The sequence below is a fragment of the Carcharodon carcharias genome, chromosome 17 (genome assembly GCF_017639515.1).
Source record: "Carcharodon carcharias isolate sCarCar2 chromosome 17, sCarCar2.pri, whole genome shotgun sequence".
NCBI lineage: Eukaryota > Metazoa > Chordata > Chondrichthyes > Lamniformes > Lamnidae > Carcharodon > Carcharodon carcharias.
Genome location: NC_054483.1, coordinates 121,385,291 through 121,412,819, shown reverse-complemented (window position 1 = coordinate 121,412,819; position 27,529 = coordinate 121,385,291).

Sequence of the window (27,529 nt, the reverse complement as noted above, 5' to 3'; positions counted from 1 at the left end):
GACTTGGGTGGAGAAATGGCAGATGGAGTTTAATCCAGACAAATGCAAGGTAATGCATTTTGGAAGGTCTAATACAGGCAGGAATTATACAGTAAATGGCAGAACCCTTAAATGCATTGACGGGCAGAGGGATCTGGGTGTACAGGTCCACAGGTCGCTGAAAGTAGCAACGCAGGTGGATAAGGTAGTCAGGAAGGCATATGGCATGCTTGCCTTCATTGGCAGGGGTATTGAGTATAAAAGCTGGGAAGTCATGCTGCAGCTGTATAGAACCTTGGTTAGGCCACACTTGGAATATTGCGTGCAATTCTGGTCACCACATTACCAGAAGGATATGGAGGCATTGGAGATGGTGCAGAGGAGGTTTACCAGGATGCTGCCTGGTCTGGAGGTTATTAGCTATGAGGAGAGGTTGGAGAAACTCAAATTGTTCTCACTAGAGTGACGGAGATTGAGGGGCGACTTGATAGAAGTTTACAAAATTATGAGTGGCATGGACAGAGTAGATAGTCAGAAGCTTTTTCCAAGGGTGGAAGAGTCAATTACTAGGGGACATAGATTTAAGGTGAGAGGAGAAAACTATGCAGGAGATGTGCGGGGCAAGTTTTTTACGCAGAGGGTAGTGAGTGTCTGGAATTTGCTGCCAGAGGAGGTGGTGGAAGCAGGTACGATAGTGGTGTTTAAGAGGCAGCTTGACAAATACATGAATAGGATGGGAATAGAGGGATATGGACCCTGGAAGTGCAAAATGTTTTAGTTGACGGGCAATATGATCGGTGCAGGCTTGGAGGGCCGAAGGGCCTGTTCCTGTGCTGTATTTTTCTTTGTTCTTTGTTCTTTGGAAGAGGCTGCAGGACGAGAGCTGTACTGGAGAAGGAGGGTATCCCAGGGTATCTGTGGGGTCACATGTTGATCTGTGCAAATGGCCTCAAGATGGTGAGAGCTGAGGAGGCAGTCTCCAGGGGAGATGAGGCCAGCTGTACATGTGAGTGTATGTGTGTGAGAATCGGTGGTAATGTCCCTTGAGCTGGCAGTGAATGAGATGCCAGTGAATGTGTGATGAGTTTGAGTGTGTGAGTTTAGAGTGATGAGATCATTGGCATACTCTGGCTGCATGGATGAGATCATTCATCCTCTGTCTGCATTGGATGACTAACCTCTTCTGTGCAGCATTGGCACTGACCACCACTGCCACTGCCTGCCACGCTGGATTGCTGATGCCGCTGCTAGTCCTGCTGCCAGAACAGGGTTAGAAGACATCATGGCAGGCTTCCACTATGTCCAACTGGCATTCCAGTGACCTGTCATTAGACCTGGGGGCTGCAGTTCTTTTGTCTTTCATGGACATCTTCCCTGCAGAAGTCATGGGCTGAAAGTACAGAGATCTGTGTGCGCAGCGTGACTTTAAATATGGTGCTTGGCGTGATGAAGCAGCGAGATGATGGCGTGATGGGAGAATGAAAGCCCGACCACCGTGGAAATGGTGTGTTTCCCAGGAATGTGTCAGTAATATAGTGGGTTTGGGATGATACGACGTGAAATCCCATTGCGGCCAAGCTTACCATTATAAGATCTGGACGTACCAGCAGATTAGCGCTATGCTTTAGGGACTCATAGATTCCTCATTCTATACACTTGGTAACTAAACATGAACATGTAATGTAAAAAGTTATACTTCTTTGGAAGGGGAGAAAGTATCTTTAAAAAGAAAGGGGGATGTTGAAATATGCCTTTAAGGGATAGCAGCATGTCATCACCAGAAGGGAAGTGTGTCATGCAACCAAGTATTAGTTTCATTTTTGCTTCTTAGTAGAGCATACATACACAGATCTACTGCTGATGTCTTTAAACATTCTACCTATATATAAATGTTCCCATGTGCCTAGTCTAAATAAATGAACCCACAATGTGTTTACCTAATTCCTTATCAGGGTTTGATGCGTTTACATCATTATAACAACATAACAGTGGGCACTGCCTGAAATGAGGAACCTAATGCCTGTTGAAGAACACATTACTGAGATTTGTACCAGGCCTGTCCTGCTCAGAATTCTTCAGCAGCCACCAAGAACAGCTTTTGAATCTGCCAAAAAAGCTTTTTGGTGGAGCCAAGAGTAGCAGGAGCTCCCCTCTACAAGTCATAAATTAAAATAAATAAATTGGGTGTCACATAAGTCAAATATATTCAGCACTAAGTTCGACAACATCCTCAGTCAGGAGTTGAGTGCACATGATTAACAAAAAATGAATAATGAGGTAGGCGCAAAAGCTCAAAGCTTTCCTGCAATTATTACACAGTAAGACAACAAGAATTTTAACTGCTTTTACCTTCTACAATACTTTTCATTATGTTGTAAAATAAATCAAAGCTGCCCACTTAATTTACTTTGAAGATTAGCATAACTTTATAATGATCCAATGCCAATACATAGCCTTAAAAAATGTATTCATGTCATTCATTTATTAAAATAACTTGCTATTTATGACAATATTATATGTGGCCAACTCCACTATCTCCACTGGATATTACTAATTAACACACTGACCCTCTGAGGTTATCCCGATTTGATTAATGTAACTCCATTATGACAGCAGTGGATGACTTGATTGACAAAACGTATATACGAGTTTGTGTCTAATCCCTTTAGTATGTAAGGAGTGTGGACCAGGTAATAAGTGCTCCTTGGCCTCTATAACCCAACACAAGCAAGCAGGCTGGAGAAAACAGATACCTTGAATCCAATTGAAAGATTATCCTTGCCGGATTATAAATGCTAATGTGAAAAGGTTATAGGGAGCAAAAATAAACCCAAGTAGTAAAATATACATTGATAGGCATACAATGAATAGTTGTGTGTAGCAAGTTTCCCCACATGCATATGCAATATGAAAAATGCTTTTCATTCAATTAACTCTCTTTGTTCACATAGCAAAAGGTTCCTCAAATACTAGTAGTGAGAACAAGATGATGAGGTTGCACTGAAACGTGCAAACATTTTGAATTCTCTTGCTTGCCTTGATTGTAAAATTCTCATCCTTGTTTTCAAACCCTTTCAAGGCCTCACTAATTCCTATCACTGTAACCTCTTCAGCCCTACAACCCACAGAGATCTCTGCACTCCCCCAATTCTGGCCTCTCATGCATCCCTGACTTTCCTTTGCTCCAGTACTCACAGCTGCATCCAGATGCCTGGGCCCTAGAATTCCCTCTCTGAACCTCTCCATCTCTTAATTCACTCTCCTCCTTTAAGATTCTCCTGCCTCTTTGAACACCTTTCCTAATGTCTCCTATATGGCTCAGTGTCAAATTTTGTTTGATAAGCACTCCTGTGAAGAACTTTGACATGATTTTATGACATTAAGGACACTATATAAATGCAAGTTGTTGTTTTTTCCCTGTAAGTTCTAAGTACTCGCTTTATATTTTTTTCATTTTGTCTCAGCACCCTTACACCTATAAATCAAGTCTCTCACGTTTTCCAAATCAATGGAACTCCTTACCTCCTTCAGCCTTTTCTTCCTCCTACCCATCTATAAGTCTATAAAATACAAGTATGGCATCACCTAACACTCCTTTTACCTAAGTTCAGCAATAGATCTGATTAAATTTGGTACTCAATATGATCAGCTATAAATCCCAAAATTTATTTTGACAAGTTGCTGATCAACATTTTTGAAGGGGATACTTCAGTATCAGGCACCTGACTGCATTATTGTAATAGTAAACATACTTCAGAATGATCAGGATTAAGTATAACAAAACAAAAACAGAATTACCTGGAAAAACTCAACAGTTCTGTCGAAGGGTCATGAGGACTCGAAACGTCAACTCTTTTCTTCTCCGCCGATGCTGCCAGACCTGCTGAGTTTTTCCAGGTAATTCTGTTTTTGTTTTGTTATCCGCAGTTTTTTTGTTTTTATTTAAGTATAACAAATATAGCCAAAAATTACAATGTTATCTGGTGGATACTTAATTCTTCTTTACATGCTGTTTTAGTATAGACAGTGACTATTTCACAAGATAATTACGGATGAAGATAGCCATTTGTCCTTCTTAATTCATTGTTCCAAAAGGATCCTAAAATTTCCCCTTCCCCACTCTATTTAATTCTTAAATGGTTTCAGGGTTTCAGCCTCCATTGTTCTAACTGAATGTTTATTCCACACATCAACCATTCTCTGTTTGAAGAAGAACTTCCTGTTATCAGTTCAAATGACCTTTTAAGAGTTTAAACCCCCTTGTTAGAACTCCCTTGTTTTACCCCCACGATTTAGTTTAAAGTAATATTGTAGGATTACTTTTTTTCCATTCCTTCAATAGTCTTGCACCTATCAGATGTCTCCTTACTAGACTGAAAAGCCCCAGATACTCCAGTCTTTCTTAAGAACTCAGACACTACAGGAGCCTTACCGTTCTTCTTTGCTCTACATAGTGTTTGAATGTCTCTCTTGTTGCTTGGCAACCAGCCTAGATGCAGTACTCGAGGTGTGGTCTGCCCACAGCACTGAGCTGTTTGATCATCAGCTCAGCTAACCATTTTTCTACCTCTTGGGTTATGTAGTTCAACATGCTATTGGTTTGTTGAAGCCTGCTGCACATTAGTTGGACGTGTTTCGTGTCAAGCCCACCAAGACTACAACGTTTCTTTCAGCTTCATCCTCAGTTATTTCAACCCCATTCATGGAGTATGTCACCTGCTTTTCCTTTGTATGTGCAGTAATTTACTTGTCTGCATTCAATTTTTAAATTATGTTCTTTGATGAGAAATGAGAACTAAGACAGCTTGAATAAATTTAGCAACTCAGCTAGGTTTAATCTATTTACTTCAGAACATCATAGTCTTAGAGGTGAACTGATAAAGGTCTATAAAATAATTAAAATGTTGCATAGCACCCCCACTGATAGATTATTGCCGTTTAACAGATCGAGAAGGACCAGGGGACATGGGTTTAAGTAGAGTAAGAGCAGGAATAGACATGGATATTAAGTGTTTCTTCATTTCCCAGAGAGCAGTGAGCCTCTGGAATATATTGCTGACTGGGGTTATGGGTGCTCTAGGTCTCCATGAGAAAGCTGGACCAGTCCATGACCTGGGCAGAGATCACATCATGTAGAAGCTAAATGTCTTTTTAGAAAACGCTTAGTCCATATGATCTCCTACGTTAGTGTCGATCACTCGAGGGGTCGGAGAGGAATTTTCCAAAGCATTTCTTTCCGTTGTTTGCACTGGACATTTTCTCCTTTTTCTGTCTCTTCCAGAAAGTTTCATGGCTATGGGATGGGTGGAAGAAGTGGGCTTAGAACTGTCTAGTCATGATGCTCCTGCCATCATGGTGTATAGGGCAAGATTGGTAGGCCAGCTGAGCTTTAGCTGCCTGTTAATTTTGTATGTTTGGATGTGATACGAATAATATCAAGCATTTGTGTGCTTATACTGGCAACAGTGAATTCTAGCCTTACATTTTTAACTTTGTGGTACAATCCAGTTTGTCGAAGGGATGCAGTATTTCTTTATTCCTGTCCATTTTACAGACCAGAATCTAAAGGAGGGAGTCCCTGATCCTTATTTTGGATTTCTGTAAATGCTTAATCCGATAAAAGCAATGTGCAGTCATAACCAGCAATGACGGCCATTCCACTCCTGTGTCAGCTTGTTCACAATGTTTTTTAATATTTAATTTGTCAGCACAGCTTCAAATTGACACAATACCTCGGTTTTAAACCAATCATTTTGCAATCACCACCTAAGTGACTGATGATCTGCAGTGTGATAGGGTGAGAGAATACAACATTTCCATTTTTTTGCTGCAGATGCTGGAGGTAATTTTAACCTCAAGAATGGGTGGGTTTGGGTCAGATGCAAAGTGCAGATTTTTAAATTTTCAAAGTGCATTGGATTCACCCGCTTTAGGTTTTACCAGGGGCTACGCTTACAAGTTATATCACGGTAGAATTAGGTTGGATGTAAGGTTCTTCCCATTTCTTTATCCAGAGAAGAATGCAATGAAAACTGATGCATTGTATATTTTCAAGAGAGAGCTGGAGCTGTTTCTGGCTGGAGTGGAGATCGATTTGTACAAGAGGCAGATTACCTTTAATACAAATCAGGGTCATTGTGATCACTTGGATTAGATTTGGCTATACAAGGAGGTCAGAGAGGAATTTTCCAGGTTGTTTCCTCCTGTAATTGGCCTCAGATTCTTATCCAGGCACCAAACAACAAATAAAAAACAAAAAAACTGCGGATGCTGGAAATCCAAAACAAAAACAGAATTACCTGGAAAAACTCAGCAGGTCTGGCAGCATCGGCGGAGAAGAAAAGAGTTGACGTTTCGAGTCCTCATGACCCTTCGACAGAACTTGAGTTCGAGTCCAAGAAAGAGTTGAAATATAAGCTGGTTTAAGGTTTGTGGGGGGGCGGAGAGAGAGAGAGAGAGAAGTGGAGGGGGTTGGTGGGGTTGTAGGGACAAACAAGCAGTGATAGAAGCAGATCATCAAAAGATGTCACCAACAATAGAACAAAAGAACACATAGGTGTTAAAGTTGATGATATTATCTAAACGAATGTGCTAATTAAGAATGGATGATAGGGCACTCGAGGTATAGCTCTAGTGGGGGTGGGGAGAGCATAAAAGATTTAAAAATATTTAAAAATAATGGAAATAGGTGGGAAAAGAAAAATCTAAATAATTTATTGGAAAAAAACAAAAGGAAGGGGGAAACAGAAAGGGGGTGGGGATGGAGGAGGGAGCTCAAGACCTAAAGTTGTTGAATTCAATATTCAGTCCGGAAGGCTGTAAAATGCTTAGTCGGAAGATGAGGTGTTGTTCCTCCAGTTTGCGTTGGGCTTCACTGGAACAATGCAGCAAGCCAAGGACAGACATGTGGGCAAGAGAGCAGGGTGGAGTGTTAAAATAGCAAGTGACAGGGAGGTTTGGGTCATTCTTGCGGACAGACCGCAGGTGTTCTGCAAAGCGGTCGCCCAGTTTATGTTTGGACTCTACATTGGAGAGACCAAACGTAAACTGGGCGACTGCTTTGCAAAACACCTGCGGTCTGTCCGCAAGAATGACCCAAACCTCCCTGTCGCTTGCCATTTTAACACTCCACCCTGCTCTCTTGCCCACATGTCTGTCCTTGGCTTGCTGCATTGTTCCAGTAAAGCCCAACGCAAACTGGAGGAACAACACCTCATCTTCCGACTAGGCACTTTACAGCCTTCCGGACTGAATATTGAATTCAACAACTTTAGGTCTTGAGCTCCCTCCTCCATCCCCACCCCCTTTCTGTTTCCGCCTTCCTTTTGTTTTTTTCCAATAAATTATATAGATTTTTCTTTTCCCACCTATTTCCGTTTTTTTAAATATTTTTAAATCTTTTATGCTCTCCCCACCCCCACTAGGGCTATATCTTGAGTGCCCTACCATCCATTCTTAATTAGCACATTCGTTTAGATAATATCACCAACTTTAACACCTATGTGTTCTTTTGTTCTATTGTTGGTGACATCTTTTGATGATCTGCTTCTATCACTGCTTGTTTGTCCCTACAACCACACCAACCCCCTCCACTTCTCTCTCTCTCTCTCTCACCGCCCACCCCCCAACCCCCGCCCACCCCCCCCCCCCCACCCCCCACGCCTTAAACCAACTTATATTTCAACTCTTTCTTGGACTCGAACTCAAGTTCTGTCGAAGGGTCATGAGGATTCGAAACGTCAATTCTTTTCTTCTCCGCCGATGCTGCCAGACCTGCTGAGTTTTTCCAGGTAATTCTGTTTTTGTTTTACCAAACAACAAATGGTAGGTGAATCCTCACCATATGAGCACCAGGAATTGAACTCATGCAACGAGAGAAGGGCCAACCACCTCCCCCTGATCTCCAACAGTACACTAACACCAAGGGAAGGATTTTTCGCTTGGCGTGTGGGAAGAGGTGGCTTAAGACACCTCTCCGCCACCTGAGAACAGAGGCAGAGCAGTGATATAGCAGGAGCAATGCCTCCACAAGGGCGGTGATAAAGAGGACCACAGGTCTTCTGAAGACTGGCTTCTGATGCCTGGATCATTCAGGGGGTGCACTACAATACCCCCAGAGCAAGTGCCGCTGATTGTGGTTGAATGCTGTGCTCTCCACAATCTAGCACTGGCAAGGGGAGACTCACTGGAGGAGGAGGATGTTGACGCAGCTGCACAGGCCACAGACGATGAATCCAGTTGTGAGTCAGACAAGGACTATGGTGAGGAGAACACTGAGGGTGTGGAGGCATAGCTCAGTAACCTCCAGGGAGGCAGAGACACCAGGGATGTATTGATCTAATCCTCCTTCAGCTAGGCTGCCAAATAAGTGCCACCACCTCATGCCAGGGCTGCTGCCTCCATCCCGGATGTTTGAAATGGCCCTTCCCTTTGACCCCTAAGTCCACTCAGTATCTGTGTAATAAAGTTTTGAGCCACCCACATTTAGCATTACATACTGGCGTAACCTGCACCACAATAAACATAAAAGGTGAAGCATACTCAGGCCATTATGACAAAAGAAAATTTATCTCATGTTGACCGTCAAAACAAATTAACAGAACCTTCTCTGGTCTTCAACACCAGACCAGCTAAAATAAACAAAACATTGCACAACAGAGTCCCTCTTGTGCTCATGGTGCCTTAAACTTAGGTTTGCGAGTGCTACATCTGGTGCTCCCCCCTCGCTGGCACCAACATTGAAGACAGCCTGCTGACTCTGGTGTCCCGTTGTCCTTTATGACCTTGGCTGGTGCCTGGTTCAGAGAGAGTGCGTGACACAGATGCATGTGAAGCCAGGTGGTCCTCTGGCATCAGAGGTGGGTCTTCGGGGTCCTGTGATTGGGTGCATGATGACAAACCTAAGGAAGAACAATGACATGTCATTAGTTTAAGTCATCACTCTGTCACTGTGCATGCCAGGATCCCTGGTGAGACCATGGAGATCTGCATCATGGTGCCATCGTCTTTCAATGGGGAATCCAGTCTTGAGGCTCCCATCAGTGATGAGAATAAACAAGAATGTTTGCACCATCCAAAACTCCCACCTCTGTGCACTGCACTGTTGCACACGGTTAACACCCCAGCCACTCTGCGGCCTGTTGACCGAAGTGCGTGCCAGCTCTCCAGCTCAAGGATGTCCTGCTTGTATCTGGTTAGGACTAGGAGGTTTGGGGGCCTCTGCTGGTCTGTGACCTTTCAATGCTGTTATGGGCCATCTTCCCCTGAAAGAACAGAGAAGCATAGATTAGCCCCCTCTCTACCTGCAGCACCATTGCAGCCTGGCCAACCCCACCTGAGGAACACCTCACAGGGCACATCCGAGACGTAGCCCTCGAGCTGCAAGGCTCTCACGCCAAGTGACCAGGGCTCACTCCCTTGGCCAGCTCCATCATCATTGACAATTGACACTCAGACTCCAACACCCCTGAGCTCCACGGGGGAGGGGGGCAGCCAGACCTTAACACTTCAATACACAGATCCATGGCAACATGGTGCTCACCCTTCCTGAGCGCAGCAGGTCATTAATCCTCTTGTGGCGCTGGACCCAGTTGCACCGCACCACATCATGGCTGCTGACCAGCGGTAACACCTCCTCCCAAGCTCTTTTTGTTAGGTGGGGTGGCCTCCTCCTTCCATCCCTGGGGACAAGGGTGTCCCTCCTGGCAGCCCCCTCCTCCAATAGGACTGCGAGACACTCATCAGAAAGATGGGGGGGCCGAGTGCCCACCTGACCTGCCCTCCGGCCCTGTTGTCTTCAGCCACATTTGAATCCATAATTTCTACTCTCCTGCTGACAAGAACGAAGATGTCTTCATCGCTGGCAGCCTTCCAGGGTCTGACTGCCAGTTTTAAACCGGCCATCAGGTCATCATTGGACCCAACAGCCGACAGGTCCCCACCCCCACCCACTCCTTCCCGGCCATTTGGGAGCCACTGTTCGCGCTCAGCGGGCGATAGCTGGTGGCAGTCGTTTCCCGGCCACTCCCAGGCCGCCGACCTCGCCCGCCCACTGACCTCAAAATTCTGGCCCAAGTTCAAATCCTGGAACTCCCTCCCTAACAGCACTATGGGTGTATCTACATCACAGGGACTGCAGCGGTCCAAGAAGGCAGTTCACTACCACCTTCTCAAGGGCAATTAGGTTGGATAATAAATGCTGAGCTAGCCAGCGATGCCCAAATCCAGTAAAAAATGAATTTAAAAAAAGCTCTACGTCCTGGGGTCATTGCTGGCCAGACACATAGCCACTTTTGAAACAAAGTACAAAGTAGCAACATGTCAGCTCAAGCTGCCAGTCCTACATGCCATACAATAGGAAACACATGCCCAGTACTTCATTTAAACAACCTACTAAATAGTTATTAGGAATTGATTATGTATTGAAGGAACCTAGCATAGATGGCAATAGATAGCAGTTGAAGAACTGAGTATGAAAATACTCTAGGTATGGTTATTTGGCAGATGTTATTTACCCATTTCAGAAATATTGTAGATCTGCCAGACCTTGGGAAGGTACCAGAAAATAAAACCCAGTGCACAAATCGTCCTTGCTAAATTACGGATATTGGCACTAATTCCACTTACTCTGCCATGATAGCCATTAATCTGTATGTATTCAGGGCAAAGTTTCAAAATATGCATCAGAGGTTAATTATACTGGGGGAAGGTTTATAATATAAGGCTGCTACCTGCTCGGTCCAAACATCTGAAATATGGCTTTACGAAACAAATTATTTGATTAAAAAAATCCAATTTGAAACCCTTACATGAACTCATGCCCCCAACAAAAGTGCTGCCACTGATGTGTTTCTTACTATTGACAGCAATTTCCAGCAACACTCAGACATGCACTGAAGTATCACAAATACAAACATATGAATTAAGAGCAACAGTAGTGTTAGAGAAGGAAACATTTAAAGAAGTTCAATTGCTAAGTATTAGGTTGTTTAACTAAGTATCCATTTGGTTGTATAAAAGGGATAACAGCTGAGACTAGTGGGGTCAGTGGTGAGTTTTATGATGAGCAATAAAACTGTCTGAAGGAGTCTGTCTTGGTATTGGTCTTCATTTCTAAACAACTATTGGAACTTAACAGCGGTGGCACAGAATGGTTGCTGCTTATGAGTAATTGATTGCAAACTAAGCTTTCTTCAGACAACAGACTGTATTTGGAGTTAACTTTAAGAGCAGAATGGTTTGGAAAAAAAAAGAATGGCTGAATCAAAATGTAGAGATTTAGGGTATGATTACCCACCGATGTTTTCTGAGAGTGAACCCTATGAGCAATGGAAGAATGAAGTAACTATGTGGACATGAGTTACATCCTTCCCAAAGAAAAACCAGGGAATGGCCTTGGCGCTTTCATTACCATACAAAAGCAAAATAAGATGCGAAGTATTTTTGGAGTTGGAGCCTGACATTTGAACGCAGATGAAAGTTTGGAAAAGTTATTAAATTTTATGGTTAAGATCTCTCACAAGGATGACTTACTAAGTGCTTATGAAGCATGGTCCAATTTTGACAATTTAGAAAGTTAGAGGATAGTTCCATAGAAGATTACATAATGGAATTCAGGAGACTATATGCAAGGTTGCAAAATTTCCGTCGAGAAATTCCCCAATCGGTGCTGGCGTTCAAGTTACTAGACTGTGCCAAAGTATTGAATATGTACAGGCTTCTAGTTCTGACAGGAGTTAAGCTTACAGAAGGACACACACTGCTAGAACAGATAAATTCCTTGGAAAACATTCCTTTCCAGCAGCGTTCATGGCGCAAATAAGCCATTCAGGCAGTAAGACAGGAAATGGAGGATACAATGTTAACAGGATGGCAAGATCATTTACAAACAGGATGCAGGCATCAGTACAATCGGGACAGAAACGCCTTGGACAATTATGGCCGAAGAAAAGAATTAGGGATTTACAACAACAGAATGAACCCCAGAAATGCCCAGGGTGTGGTCAATCGGTGTTTTAGATGCGATTCAAAATACCATTATGCAATGAACTGCCCTAAACAATATAATGTGTTCATAATTAAACATGAGACAGAAGACTCAGAAGAAGATGGAGATAGTGACTAAAGACAAGGCATTGTATTAGTTACAAGAGGTTTCAACCTGGTGATGAATGTCTTGCTGGCAGAATCCTTCAACAGTGCGGTGCTAGATAGCGGAGGCACATCTACAGTCTGTGAAATAGACTGGCTTAAGTGCTACCTTGACTCCTTAAGTGACAAGGACCAGAATAAGGTTAAAGAATTTGAGAGCTCCACCAGTTTTTGATTTGGAGATGATAATACCCTAAAATCTTTAAGAAGGGTAGTGATTCCCTGTAAGATAGCTGGAATCAATCATTTCATCAGCACGGATGTAGTGCCTAGCGAAATACCATTACGGTCGAGCAGAACATCACTGAAGAAAGCGCAAATGAAACTGAACATGGAAACTAACAAGGCCATTGTATTTGGAAAACCTGTGGATTTACAATTTACACAATTCTGGACAGTGCTGTACTCTTTTAATGAAACCTAACTTTTCTACGAAGGACATTAAAGAACTGTCGTTAGCGTCAGGTGCTAGGAATTTGGAAGACAAAAAGCAAATTGTGTTAAAATTGCATTGAAGTTTGCCCACCCCTCTTCACAAGGATTAAGAATTTTGCTAAGGAATGGAGAGTATACTAAACTTATAGAGGAGATAAGCGATACCTGTAATATATGTAAGAAATACAGAAGAACACCATCACGGCCAATAATGAGTCTACGCTTAGCGAAGGATTTCAATGAAGTTGTGGCGTTGAATTTAAAGGTGTGGATTAAAGAAAAGAGCGTTTCTATTTTACATTTCATAGATTTGGCAACAAGGTTTAGCCAGTCGACAATCATATACAGTAAAGAAAAGAGGTTGAGACCGCCAGTGAAATTCCTTACTGATAATGGGGGGTGGAATTTGCTAACAATGAATTCCGGGATATGTCCGAAAACATGAATATAATATTTATGCATACTGAAGCTGAAAGCCCCTTTAGTAACGGAGTATGCGAAAGGAATCACGTGGTGATAGGTGAGATACTTCGTAAAATATTGGCGGATAGACCAAGCTGTAAATTAACAACAGCTTTAGCATGGGCTGTCCATGCCAAGAATTCACTGCAGATGGTTGGGCGCTATAGTTCATATCCATCGGTTTTTGGTAGAAACCCCAAAATTCCTTCAGTTCTGAATGAGCATCCCCCAGCTTGGGAGGGAACTACGATTAGCCCCACCTTTTCTGAGCATTTAAATGCACTACACGCGGCTAGAAGAGCATTCCTTAAAGACAAAGTTTCAGACAGAATTTGGCGAGCTCTAAGACACAATGTACACCCATCGGAATCTATTTTCAATCGGGGGACATGGTATACTATAAAAGAGAAGGACTTAATGAGTGGAAAGCCCCAGGAAAGATTATAGGTTAAGATGGTAAAACAGTTATTTTACAAGATGGGAACCAAACTATTCATCAAGGTTAGCTGGCGCGATTACAAATTTGCGGGTGCAGAAAGTATTGTAGGAAGGGATGAGGAACCATATACTCCTCATACCCATATGTTGCATGATTGTGAGGACCAGGTAGCTGAAGTTGACAGAATATCTGAAGATAGAGACAGTAATTCGGACGAAGAAGATAAGGCAATTTGTCCCATAGGACAACTGCCAAAAGCTGGCATTTAAGTTACGTACTTGCCAGAAGGGACAAGTCAATGGTGGGAAGCGATGATTGTAGGTAGAGCAGGGAAGACCACTTAAAAACATAAAAACTGGTTAAATGTATGAGATAAAGGACAGGAAGTTAGGCCTATCAGTTGGGAACATGGGGCAGAATTTTCTGGCTGGTGGGGGGAGGAGAGAGAGTGGATGAGGGTGGGCGTGGACCTGATCGCCGCCCACAATTGAGTCTGCACCGCCATTGTACGCGGATGGGCCTTTTAAGGCCAGCCCAGAATGAATTGCAGCTCCCGAGAGCAGCACGACTGGGCAGATGGCAGCGGGTCTACAATGACTGCTGGGTCCAATGGCGACCCGGCGGCCTGTTTAAAAAGTTGCTGCAGCGTTTCAAAGGCTGTGAATCACGGCCAGTGGAAGGGCCCCCCAGAGCGCTGCTGGTGAGCAGGCCAGGCAGGAGGGTAGGGCAGGGGGGCACTGTGCCCCTCGTTTTTTCGATGATTGCCTTGCTGCCCTCCTCGAGGAGGTAGCAGCGCAGCTGGTAGGTCCTGGTACCCCAGGACGGAAGGAGGAGGAGCTCCTCCCCCCCCCAGCCACAAGTGACCAAACGTGCCTGGGAGGAGGTGGCGGAGGTGGTGAGCTCCTACGACGTGGTGTGGAGCACCTGGGTCCAATATCACAAGTACTTCAACTCAGGAAGGGTGAGGACCATGTTGGCTTTGGTCACTTAACCCAGGAGGTCGGCTTTCCCCCCTGCTGCAACCCCCCCCACTCTTCCCCCAACCCCAAGTCTGAGTGTAGGGACTGTATTGAATCATTGACGGCATGTGTCCTTTGCTGGATGGGCCAGCAGATATTGTCCATACCAAGGTCACCCTGAGAGGGTGGTGATGAGATGAGTTCTGCCCCTTCAGCCTGTGTTATACTGAGACCCACATGACTGTTTTTGGGGTAGCCTGGAGGAGCTGCACCTGGGCGCAGAGCTGGAACTCCAGGACATGTCAAAGTCAGGGTGATGAGATGCTGGGAGGAGAGCTTCAAGGTGGGGTGGCAACAAACCATCTGCTGCCCTCTGCGCTCCACATGCTTGTACCTCCTTGCTATGGAAGGTTAGACCGTGTGGGGCCTAATGTGATGTAGGCAGCATTTGGCCAAGGGGGTGGGGGCTGGGGACAGGGCTAGCATCTTTGTGGGAGTGCTCAACAGCAGCGGGGTGAGGAGGCACTGGAGCCCTGCAATATCCCACTCTAGTTGGAGTGGGCCGTCTGTGAAGAGAGTCCATGTACAAGCAGCACGAATCAATTCTCTTCTCTCCTTTTCAGGAGAAGAATGCACATAATGCTGCCAAGCGGGTGAGGACAGGTGGAGGGCTGGCACAGTTAGCGATTCTCAGCCACTTTGAGCAGGAGGCCCTAGATTTGGAGAGGCGCTCAGGTCCACCAGTGTCGGTGATGCTGGGGTGCCACGGGCAGGTATTTATGCCCAACAGTGAGGTCACCATTGTTCTCCCAACAGCCATGGCAGTGTTGAATGTTCAGTGATTGAAGTTTGCAACATGGCTTGACCATTGCTTATGGAAGGATGAGCGCATAATGATGCGGGGAACAGGAATACACGTTGACATTGTCTCCACATTAACTGATGCAATGTCCTTGTTCTTCCTTTCAGCATCAGCTGAGCAGGGCCAGGAGGAGGAGCAGCAGAGGGTACCTGAGGGCACCTCAGGACCCTGAAGTCTCACGAACGTCACACTGTCTCTGCCAGACAGGCACCAGCACAGATACTAGCACCTCGGTGGGAATTAGAACATTGGCTATTGTCCCAGGGCACAGCGGTGAGGGCACTTCACAGTTGCTGGAGGGGCTGGCAGAGACAGAGAGTGCCCATGGCGCCAGCAGTCGGAGGACTGCAGGGGACCAGGCACGTGCTCAGTTGGTGCCTGATGATGTGCCTCTGGAGTCGTCTGCGACGCAGCAGCTGCAGGAGATGCAGCTGGGTCTGTGGGAGCATCTGGGGGAGATACATGAGGCTATGCTTGGCTTGGTGCCCATGTTGGAGGAGTCTACCCAGACTATTGCTGAAGCAATGAGCCTCGTGTCCGAGCGTCATGCGTCCTCCATGGAGAGAGTAGCGACTCTCGTGGAGAGGCTCCTCCAGGAGACACGTAAGGGCTTCCTGGGGATGCGCTTGGACCAGCAAGCCCTCACATCGGCATTGACTTCAGCTGCTCAGTGCCAGTGTGGGAGATGGTCTGGGCACCAAGCTCGGTGCCCATCCACGCAGGGTGAGCAGGGAGGTCCAAAGCGACCTCACATCAGCGCAGCTGCTGCCTGTCATCTCTGTGAGCTCCTCTCAGGGCGCTCCAGATGAGGGCAGCAGCTCCTCCGCCCATCTGCTAGTGACCATAGTATCCGGTGAGGCTGCAGCTACTGGGGAGATGCCAGTTCTGGAACTGGCCCCTCCCTCCCAGGTGGGGCCAGCACAGGCTCCACGGGCCAGAGGACAACTGCCAAGGTCATCGAGGCCAACAGGACAGCACAGTGAGCAGCTGGCTTAGATACCACTCCCAGCGATGGGGCGGCACCAAGGCGTAGCGCCCGGAAATATAAACAAAAGGCACCTTAGGCACACCACGTGTTTTTCACTGACGCTTTTGTGTTGGACCACAGTGAGGTTTTTATGAGTTGGTGCAATTTTTAACACCTTTTTCATTTTGTTTCATTAAGTTTATTTGTTTGCAAAAATAAATTCAGACATGTCACCATGGCTGAGGGTGCCTCTTTTGTTCTGCAGGTGGATGGTTCCCAATAATGTAATGTGTGCTTTGTGGGACATTCAGTTTTATTAACAAGGACCTTAGTTAATGTTCCTAACCAGGCAGATTTTGCTCTTAGATCTCGAATATGGAGCATACAGCCCAGGTTTGTCCTGGAGGTCCATATGTGATATGCTAGCTGAAGGTTCATTGGATTAAAGCCTCCTGGGTGTCCCTGCCTCCCTGGAGTCTGCCCGGGTCAGCGTCTACCCCACCTCAGCATTTCCCTGTGTGTGCTCATCCTCGGACTCATTGCTGGACTCATCCTGTGCATCCGGAGCCACTGCGTCTACATCTTCATTGTCCACTGTGTCCCCCCTTTCCAGCGCCAGATTGTAGAGAATGCAGCATGCAACTACTATCACCGAGACACGGTCTGGAGGGTACTGGAGTGCGCCCCCTGAGCGGTCCAGGCATCGGAAGTGCATCTTGAGAAGACCGATGGCTCTCTCCACCACAGCCCTTGTGGAGCCGTGGCTCCTATTGTACCGCTGCTCAGCTTCTGTTCTTGGGTGGTGGAGAGGTGTCATGAGCCACCTTCTAAGGGGACAGCCCTTGTCACCCAGCAGCCATCCATCCAGCCAGGCTGGAGCACTGAAGAGCCCCGGCACCTGGGAGTGTCTGAGGATGTAGGTGTCGTGGGAGCTGCCTGGGTACATTGCACAGACTTGTAGAATCAGCATCCTGTGGTCATACACTATCTGCACGTTCATGGAGTGGAAGCCCTTCCTGTTCATGAAGGCACTGGGCTCACCTGCTGGTGTCTTGATGGCCACATGTGTACAGTCTATAGCACCCTGGACACGGGGGAAGCCAGCAATGGTTCACTGTGTTTGACTTGCCTGGTTCCAACGGCAGAGGATGAAAGTCAATGCCTGCCTGAACAGAGTGTCTGTAACCTGCTTGACACAAGTGTGGACAACTGATTGGGAAACACTGCAAAGATCACCCGCTGAGCCCTGGAAGGAGCCAGAGACACAGAAGTTGAGGGCAGCTGTGACCTTTAGAGCCACTGGCATGGGGTGTCCACCCACACAGTTAGGGGAGATCTCAGGGCCAATCATCTGACAGATATAGTTGACTGTCTCCCTTAAGAGATGGAGCCTCCTTCAGCACTGCACCTCAGACATATTGAGGTAGCTGCTTCACCGCCTGTATACCCTGGCAGCAGGATAGTGGCATCTTCTGCGGCCCCTTCCACCTTGGACTACCTCTTGGCCCTGCACGCCTTGTGCCTGTGCCTGACCTCCCAAAGGTGGCTCCCCTGGAGGCTGCATGTGCACCCCTGGCCTCCTCCCCCTTCTAGCCCTCCCTTCCTCCTCAGAGGAGGTGCCTCCAGTGGAGAGTTCGGCTCCCCTTCCCAGGCTACGGGAAGGCTTCCTGAAACATGCAGGCCCAAAAAAGACTCCTCACTGCAGAGTGCCGACCTGAAGGTTGTGAGTCCAGACCAAGCAGCTGGGATGCGTTTTGAAGTATTGCAGATCACACAGGCAAGTATCAATAACTTTGAAACATCAATAGTTGACACAGCACACTCACAACCCCACTGAGCCCTTTTATCCCACCCATGGATGAGGTTTATACAAATGTGTCCTACCCGCCAACCCGAAGTTTGCACAGGCACTGAAAAATCACGGTTGATTGGAACATCAAGGGCCTTAAGTGGCCCGTTAATTAATGGCGGGTGCACATCAGAGAGCATCGCACGTGCGCCCAACAAAATATCGCGATGGCGCATGGTGATGTTGGGATGCTCGCCTGACGTCACCGTGTGTCATTTTACACGCATGTGTGCGGGGCCCACTCCCACACGCCAACGGGAAAATTCTGCCCATGAAGTACAAAAATGGAAGGCACGGAAACACTATCAATTCAGACAGTGGGTCTGGGAGTGAACATGCTTCTTGGAAGAGATCACGAACTGTTGAAATCTAGAAATCTGAGAGAAATCTAGTAATGGGAGAGGGTGATCAAACGGTAACTGTCTGGACCGTGATAGAAGGCAAGCTAGAGGATGTAGCTTAACAAGGTCAGAAGATATGGCATAGACTGGTAACGCTACACAGAGCAGAAGCCCATATGATCGAGAAGTCTTAGTGGCTTCAAACAAATTAGATAATAAATTAATAAAGGATGCCAAATAGCAATAACTACACACAGAGCTGTCAGATAGGGGACAACCAGCTCTGTCTCATAAATGGATGTGCACAGAAAAGGTGCTTCCTGATGGGACTTATAAAGCTAAAGCCAGGCTAGTGGCACAAGGATTTGAAGAAAAGTTGGGTGACCAGGATATAAGAGTAGATTCACCTATGGCAGGGAAAGTTATGCTGAAGGTCTTTCTACCTCTATTAGCTACAAATGCTTGGGAATGTAAGTCCATTGATACTAAAGCTGCTTTTTTGCAGGGACACCAGCACCAGAGGGATGTTTTTCTCCGCCCACCAAAAGAGGCACCAAATGCAGAAGGGACTATCTGGAAGCTAAATAAATGTGTATACGATTTAAATGATGCCTCCAGAGTTTGGTATTTGTCAGTGAGGTCAGTTTTGTTAAAGTTGAGCTGTCTTCAGTTGGAAACAGACCCAGCAAAGTTTCATTGGCACTATGGAGGGAAACTTGCAGGTAAGTTTTTGATGCATGTAGATGATTTTTTTGTGGGGTGGTAGTAGTGAATTTGAAATGGCTGTCGTTAATTTTAAACTCCGCTCAGAAGGGAGTTTAAAATTGGAAATCAGGTTTCTAGCGCGTTTAAATACATTGGATTGGGAATCAGGCAGAGCGGATCACACGTCCTTTACATCAGCAAGCCTACTTAGAGAATGTCAATCTCATTGCAATTAGTCATGGTAGGGCCTTCCAGAAAAATACAGCTGCCTCTGAAACAGAAAAAGAGGATCTCAGAAGTCTAATTGGGCAATTCATTTGCTAAGCAAACAAACAAGGCCAGGCATCAGTTTTGATGTTTTGGAATTGAGCACTAAAATGAACAATCCCAAAGTTGAAAAAATCATTCAGGCAAACAAAACACTGACAAAATTAAAAATGGAGCAGTGCGTTTTGAAATTCCCACCTTTGGGTGATGTTAGAAAAATGAAGCTGATTGTGTTCAGTGATGCGTCTTATGCAAATCTATGTGATGGATTTTTGAGTGCAGGAGGATTTATAATATTTCTCATGGGGGGAAAAAGGCAAATGCTGCATTTTGGCATGGGAATCTAAAAAGATATGAAGAGTTGTGAAAAATACATTAGCAGCAGAGACTCTCAACCTTGTTGAGGCGTTAGGTGTGGCATCCTTTATATCAAAGATACTGACAGAATTTTTAAATGGGAAAGGATATTCAGGAATAGTACCTATCGAATGTCTTATAGATAACAAGTCACTTTGGCAAAATGTTCACTCTACAAAGTGTGTTATCGAGAAGAGATTGCGAATTAACATTGCAAACTTAAAACAGATGCTTGAAAATAAGGAGATTGCCAAGATCAAATGGATTGATAGCAGCTACCAATTATCTGACTGCTTCATCGAAAAAGGAGCGAGCTCCAAGAAGTTACCAGAGACCCTCAATGAGAGATGTCTTTCCATTTCAGGGAAAATACATACAAGTTCTACAACACAGAAACAGGCCCTTTGGCCTATCGTGTCCGTGCTTCTTTTGCGTGGATGTATCTACATGCTTTGTTTTAAGGAGGGGAATAAGGTCAATTTATTGCATTAAAAATATATATTGATGTTTGTCATTGCTATTTTTTTGTGTGATTATATAAACTCGGGGTTACTTTCTTTTTAAGAAGAGGGGAATCTGTTAGGGAAGGAAACAGTTAAAGAAGTTCAATTGCTAATTATTAGGTTGTTTAACTAAGTATCCATTTGGTTCTATAAAAAGGATAACAGCTGAGACTAGTGGGGTCTGTGGATAGTTTTATGACAAGCAATAAAACTCTGTCTGCAGGAGTCTCTCATGGTTTCGGTCTTCATTTTTAGACAACTATTGGAACTTAACAAATAGGCCACTTGGCCCCTTGGGCCTGCTCCACCATTCAATAAGATCATGGCTGATCTGATTTTAATCTCAACTCCACATTTCTGCCCTACCCCAGATAACCTTTCAGCCCCTTGCTCATCAAGAATCTATCTAGCTCTGCCTTAAAATATTCAAAGACTCTGCTTCACTGCCATTTGAGGAACAGAGTTCCAAACACTCATGACTCTCTGAGAGAAAAAAAATTCTCCTCATCTATCTTATATGGGCAACCCCTTATATTTAAACAGTGACCCCAGTTCTAAATTCTCCCACAAGAGGATACATCCTCTCCATATCTGCCCTGTTAAGATCCCAAAGGATCTTATATGTTTCAATCAAGTCACTTCTTACTCTTCTAAACTCTAGGGGCAGGACTTTACATCCTGATCGGGTATAAAATAGTACGCGATGGTGCCAGACGAGTGTCCTGATGTCATCGTGCACTCGCACGATATTTTGGTCAGCAGTCACACGCGAGAGTCAGCAGCACACCCACTGACAATTAAGAGACCTGTTAAGGCTCTTAATCAATGAATTAAAACCTATTTTTCGCTGCCCGTACAACCTTATGGCAGGTGGACGAACCGGCCTGGCGGCCTTTTGATTTTTTAGCAAACCTCTTCCACGGGCATGATGAGGCTTCCACAGTTAAATAAAAAATAAATATAAAACTCTGGGCAGAATTTTTATTCTGTTTATGTTATTGCAAGTAAACCCCATGTCGGGACATTTTTTTCAGATTTTAAAACTCTTTATTTTTGATTTTAAAATTGTAGCTCTGTGCCTTCAGGGAGCTTTGAGTGTGCGCTCCCCCGCACATGGGCAGACCTTAGCGCTTGCTCCCCTCGCACCCCCACCCAGCAGCAATGAGGATCTCAGCATGCATTTCACACAGGCTGGCCACTGATAGGCCAACCAGCGTGAAATTGCAGTCAGGGGCCGATCGCAGGCGGCTGACCATTTCCCAGCCACTCCCAGGTCCGCCCACTACGCCTGCCTGAGAACCCTAAGATCCTGCCTAGCAGCTACAAGCCTAGCTTGTCCAACCTTTCCTCATAAGACTACTACCCATTCCAGATATTCATCAAATAAACCTTCTCTGAACTATTTCCAATGCATTTTCATCCTTCCTTAAATAAGAAGACCAAGACTGTACACTGTACTCTAGATGTGGTCTCACCAATACTCTATATAGCTGAAGCATAACCTCCCTACTTTTATATTCAATTCCCTTTGCAATAAACAATAACATTTTATTAGCTTTCCTAATTACTTACTGTACCTGCATACTAACCTTTTGCAATTCATGCACTAGGACACCCAGATCTCTCTGAACCCCAGAGCTCCACAATCTCTCACCATTTAGATAATAAGCTTCTTTTTATTCTTCCTGTCAAAATAGACAATTTTACATTTTTTCACATTATGCTCCATTTGCCAGATCTTTGCCCACTCACTTAACCCATCTATAATCCCTTTGTAACCTCCTTATGTCCTCTTCTCAACTTACTTTCCTATCTATCTTTGTGTCATCAGAAAATTTAGCAACCATACCTTCAGCCCCTTCATTCAAGTCATTTATATAACTTGTAATAAGTTGGGGCCCCAGCACTGATCCCTGTGACACACCATTCGTTACATGTTGCCAACCAGAAAATGACCCATTTATGCCTAATCTCTGTTTCCTGTTAGTTGCCAATCTTTTATCCTTGCCAATATGTTACCACATTCACCATGAGCATTTACTTTCCGCAATAACCTTTGCCATGGCATCTCATCAAATGCCTTCTGGAAATCTAAGTACAGCACATCCACTGGTTCCCCGTTATCCACATTACATGTTACTTCTTTAAAGAACTTCAATAAGTTGGTAAAACATGATTTCCCACTCACAAAACCATGTTTCTCTGCTTGATTGCCTTGAATTTTTCTAAGTGCCCTGTTATAATGGGCAGAATCATCCCAGATTTGCACTAAATGCGCTAGCAGGCGGGTAAAATTACGTTTTACCCGCTGGTCGCGATGGCGGGTTTTCACGCCATATCGTCCCAAACCCACCACACTATTTATGCATTCCCAGGAAACACGCCGATTCCAAGGCAGGCAGTTTCTCATTCACCTGCCGCTTGAACACACCAGGTGCCATATTTAAAGTCCAATCGCGTGCACACACCTCATTGCTTCCAGACCACGACTGCTGCAGGGAAGATGTCCACGAAAGGCAAAAAGATTGCAGCCCCCAGGTTCAGTGACGCATTACTGGAACGCTTTTTGGACTCCATGGAGTTCCGCCGGGATATCCTCTACCCCCTCTCTGGTTACAGTATGGGCTGCGGCGTAATCAACCAGGCTTGACAGCCGGTGGCAGTAGTGGTCCACACCAACACACTTCAAAAGCGGACAGCCACCCAATGCCACAAGAGGATAAATTATCTCCTCAGTTCCGCCAGGGTACGTCACTCTTCTCACACACTCACAAACCCATCACAAATCCACAGGGTCCCCATTTACTGCTAGCTCAAAGGACATCACCATTCACTGTCTCACACTCACCGTCAGTATCCTCATCCCTTCCATGGGACCACTCACCACCCACACATGCCAGGCATACTTATCATCTGGCCTGCTTAAACTTTCTCCATCTCTATTCATGCAGGACTAGCTGGCACACAATAACAGGGAGAGGCTGCAGATGGGTGGAGGAATGCCTGAAATCAAGGTCCTCATGGACTTTGAAAACAGTGCCATCCAGCTAGCTGGCGATGGTCTGGACCATTCCTGTGCTGATGGTGAGGTCGGCTTGGTGCTCTACCAAGTGAGGGTCAAGCAGGGCAACATCCAGCAGACAACCATGCTGTGAGTGACGTGTTCCTGTTTCACAGGCCACTGCCATGCACTAATTACCTTCCCTTGCTTCCACAGCCACATCTGGGAAACAGCCAAGGGAGTCCATGACCCAGGGCCTCCGATCAAGCCCTGAAGAAACCTCTGAAGAGAAATGTGGAGGTACCCTTCCTGAAGTCCCATCACAGCGTCACCCACACCCTCCACCAGCGCAGAGACACACACCTCAGTGGGACCTAGCTTTACAGTAGCCTCGGGATCACAATCTGGTGAGCAAATCGCACCGTCTGATCCACAGCCGGCAGCAGCAGGGACTTTCCTGGTGTCCAACACACGGAAGACTGCTGGAGGCCAGACAATTGCTGAGTCCGAGTCAGATGACGAGCTCTGGACTTGGTCATGTCACAGTTGCTGGAGCTGCAAAGACAAGCTCGGGAACATCAGGAAGGGATGTCCGCTGCACTCCTCAGATTGCAAGGCACGATGGAGGAGTCCGTCTGCCTTCAGGCTGAGGTGATAGTACCGGCATGTCAACGCACCAATGTCGGCACTGGCAGAATGGCGGCCGCCATGGAGACCTTGGTCCAGGATATTGGTCCTGCACTGCTGCACAGGCTCAACTCCAACGCTGATGCCGTAGTTGACCTGCAATAGTGTGTACATGAGTGGGGTGCTGGGCAGCTCGATCTCATTGCAGCTACCCCTTCTCCTCAAGCAGTCAGCCTGGGAGGAGGATCAGCAGGTGCACACCCTGGGGCCATCCATCCTGGTAACTCAGGGAATGACCGGCCCATCCGAATCCCCTCTCCCTGTGACCTCAGCAGCTCCACTTCACAGGCTGAGGAGGGTGCCACTGCCACACAGCAGGACCCCAAAAGTAGGCCAGGGCCCCAAGGTCTCAGCCCTCCAGAGGACACCCGCCAAAGTCATCACAGACAGGGCGTCACAGTCAGCAGGCTGCCTCCATCTCCACTGTGGGTGTCCAGGGAACACCAAGACGTAGGGGCAGGGTTAGGAAAGTTAAGGAGAATTAGTTGCACAGTCTGGTCACGGGCGTTAATCACATATACATAGTGTTCATTATTATCAATAAACTCCCAAGAATGTCTCCCTGCAGGAAGCTCCTTGTTCTGATGAGCAGTTTTCTTGTCACTCAGATGTGAAACCTTTCAGCACAAGATAAAGGCAGGTGTCTCAGTCCAGGGCCTCTTCCCTGTGTCTGTGCAGCCTTCAGACCAAAGTGATGGTCCAGCCCCACACTCCCTGGAAACATTACTGATGCCTGCACCTCAATGGTGCTGGTCATTGCTGTCAGAATGTAGTGGGCAGGCGTCACAGAGTTCCAAAATTCTCTCTGTGTGCTCTCAGCACCTTTAAGGTGGGGCTGGCGCCCATCTCTTCAGCATCTGTGACTAGTGATGCTGTGATCCTGAAGGTCTCAGGTGCTGAAGGTTGACAAAGGATCAAATGTTTCTAAAGTTTCATGGCTGCGTCTCTATGATATGACCCTGATCACAGAGCGCAAGCGAGCTACCCTCAGCCAGTTAGGAGTCAGACGTTCTCAGAGGCTAGGTGAAGATCTATGGAGTGTCCTCGCTGCGTGTCATCATCATCCTCCTGCAATCGAGCGACAATTAGGGCCTCCAGTGCATCTCCATAACAGGAGCATTATCACAGAAAGTATTCGTAATGCCACAAGCCAAACTGGAGTCAAATATTTACAGATGCAATTTGAGGATCTAAGGGGTCACCTCACTGCATGTCATCATCATCCTCCACAAATCTAGCAGCTATGAGGGCTTTCCCAGCACTTCTGCCTCGTCTGGCCAAAGCGAGGGTCTCATCCCTTTCGTCGTCGCCTTCGAGGTCCTCCCCACCCTCAACTCCATCGGCATACTCCTCAACTGAGGAGACCTCCAGCTCCTCCACCTCCTCCTCAGTCAGCTCCTCTCCCCATTGCAGTGCCAGGTTGTAAAGGGCTCAGCAGGTGACAACAATGCATAACACCCTCTGTGGACTGTATTGCAGGTTCCACCAGACCGGTCCAGGCACCGGAACCTCATCTCCAGCATCCTGATGATTTGCTCCCCCAAGTTGTGAGCTGCAGCATGAGCCTCATTATAGCGTCGCTCTGCTGCAGTCTGAGGCTACCTCACGGGTGTCATCAGCCACGGCCTCTGTGGGTGGCCCTTGTCCCCGAGGAGCCAACCCTGCAGCTTCTGTGGACCCTGGAAGACTTCAGGGATCTGTGACTGACTGAGGATGTAGGAGTCGTGGATATTCCCTGGAAACCGTGTGCAGACCTGCAGGATGGGTTTCTGGTGGTTGAACACCAGCTGCACAATCGACAAATGGAATCCCTTGCAGTTGATGTAGTTCACTGTGTGTTGCGACAGAGATCTGAGAACCGCAAGTGTAGTCAATGGCACCCAGCACCTGTGAGAAAGCCAACATCTGAGCGAATCCAATTGCTCTTGCATCCTGGCTCTCCTGTTCCTGGACAAAATGCACAATGTTGTGTGCCCTCGCAAAGATGGCATTTGTGACCTCATGGATGAAGTTGTGGATGGAGGCTTGTGATATCCCACAGAGGTCACCTGAAAGGAGCCAGTGGCATAGAAATTGAGCCCCGTGATCACTTCCATGGCCACAGGTATTGGATACCCTCCATGTCCCTGTGTTGCCAAATCCTGCAGCAGGTGGCAGATGTGGCTGACCAGTTCGCTGGACACAAGCAGCTTTCAGTGATACTGGTTCGCGGTCATTTACAGGAATGGGAGGCGACTTCTATAGACCTTGCGTGTCACTAGGCGCCAACCAGCGACCACTCGCTGTGGCTCTTCAGCTGCGTGTGCGGGAGCCCCAGCTGCCCCTTCTTCCTCAGGTTACTGTTCCTCCCTCTGCGCAGCCAGGAGCCTCAGTCGCTCTCTTCTCCATTGTCTTCACTCTCTGTAGGCCATCAGGCATGCAGCTAATTTACCAGACTCCATTCTCCTGATTGATTCCTCCCTGCAGGATGAAAGGGAGAGACATGTGGTTAGCTTGGGTGTACTAAGAACCTGCCCTGGTTAAGTTTGAAGGCCCCTTAATGCTTTCCATGGAGTGCTGGCCACCACTAGGATGGCCAGAGATTAGTGCTCTGCATGGCTGCCCGAAACCCCACCCACCTCCACCCCACTCCACCTGACCGATTGGCAGCAGCTTTGCCCATTGGACTGCAGGCTGTGCTCTCAGATCAGGCACAGGCATTCTCCTAACCCGCACTGCAAGCCTGCACTGTTAGCTTGAACCATGTGGGAGAGTGGTCCAAACCGGGATACTGACTTTGCCTCCAGCAGTGACTGCTCCATGGCCAGCTTTAGCGAGGAGATTGTACAACGTCTGCAGTCGTACAACTGTTCTGCCATCCATTATGATGCTCATGATGTTGCTGTCTGTGCAGGAGCGGGGAGTGAAAAGCTCTCGAGCACTTGGTGGCACTTTGTTGCCTCTGTGTTGCTTGAGTGGGCAGAAGATAAGCTAGAAACCCAGCTCCAATCATATCAGTGTGGCTGTGCTTGAACTGTCTCAGTTGCAGAAGAATGGTCAATTTATATAAGGTGTCCCTAATGCGTGGCTGCTTCCCTCGCCCACCGTACCTCATACCCTGAATGCTTGTGCGCTATATTCAAACTCAAGGAGGCCTTTGCACACCCCCCCACCCCTCCCCCCACCTCCCCCACCGACTCCACAAGTCATCTCAATGGCAGGGCTGCCCTTTCCCACCCCTCCAGAAGTTGCCTTTCCCCACCCCGCTCAATGCACTTCAAGCTTGAAGTCCAACCGGCGACCCTGATGAGTGCTGCACACTTTTGCTATTTACTCATCTCCGAGTTCCCCTCAAGTTGCAGCCCGCCAAGTGCATAACTTTTATATGCTGCTGTAAAACACGTCAGTGTGCTTTCCCGCCGATGTGGAAGGATGATCCAGTGGGAAGGGGGGGCCATTCCGATGGACTGGCCTGACAATGATATACTGATGTATTACAGTGAAGTTCCCAATGTCCAATGGCATGAAACACGGCGTGCCATCAGCAGGCTGAGTGGACAATCGCAAACTAGTTTCACGCTGTTGTG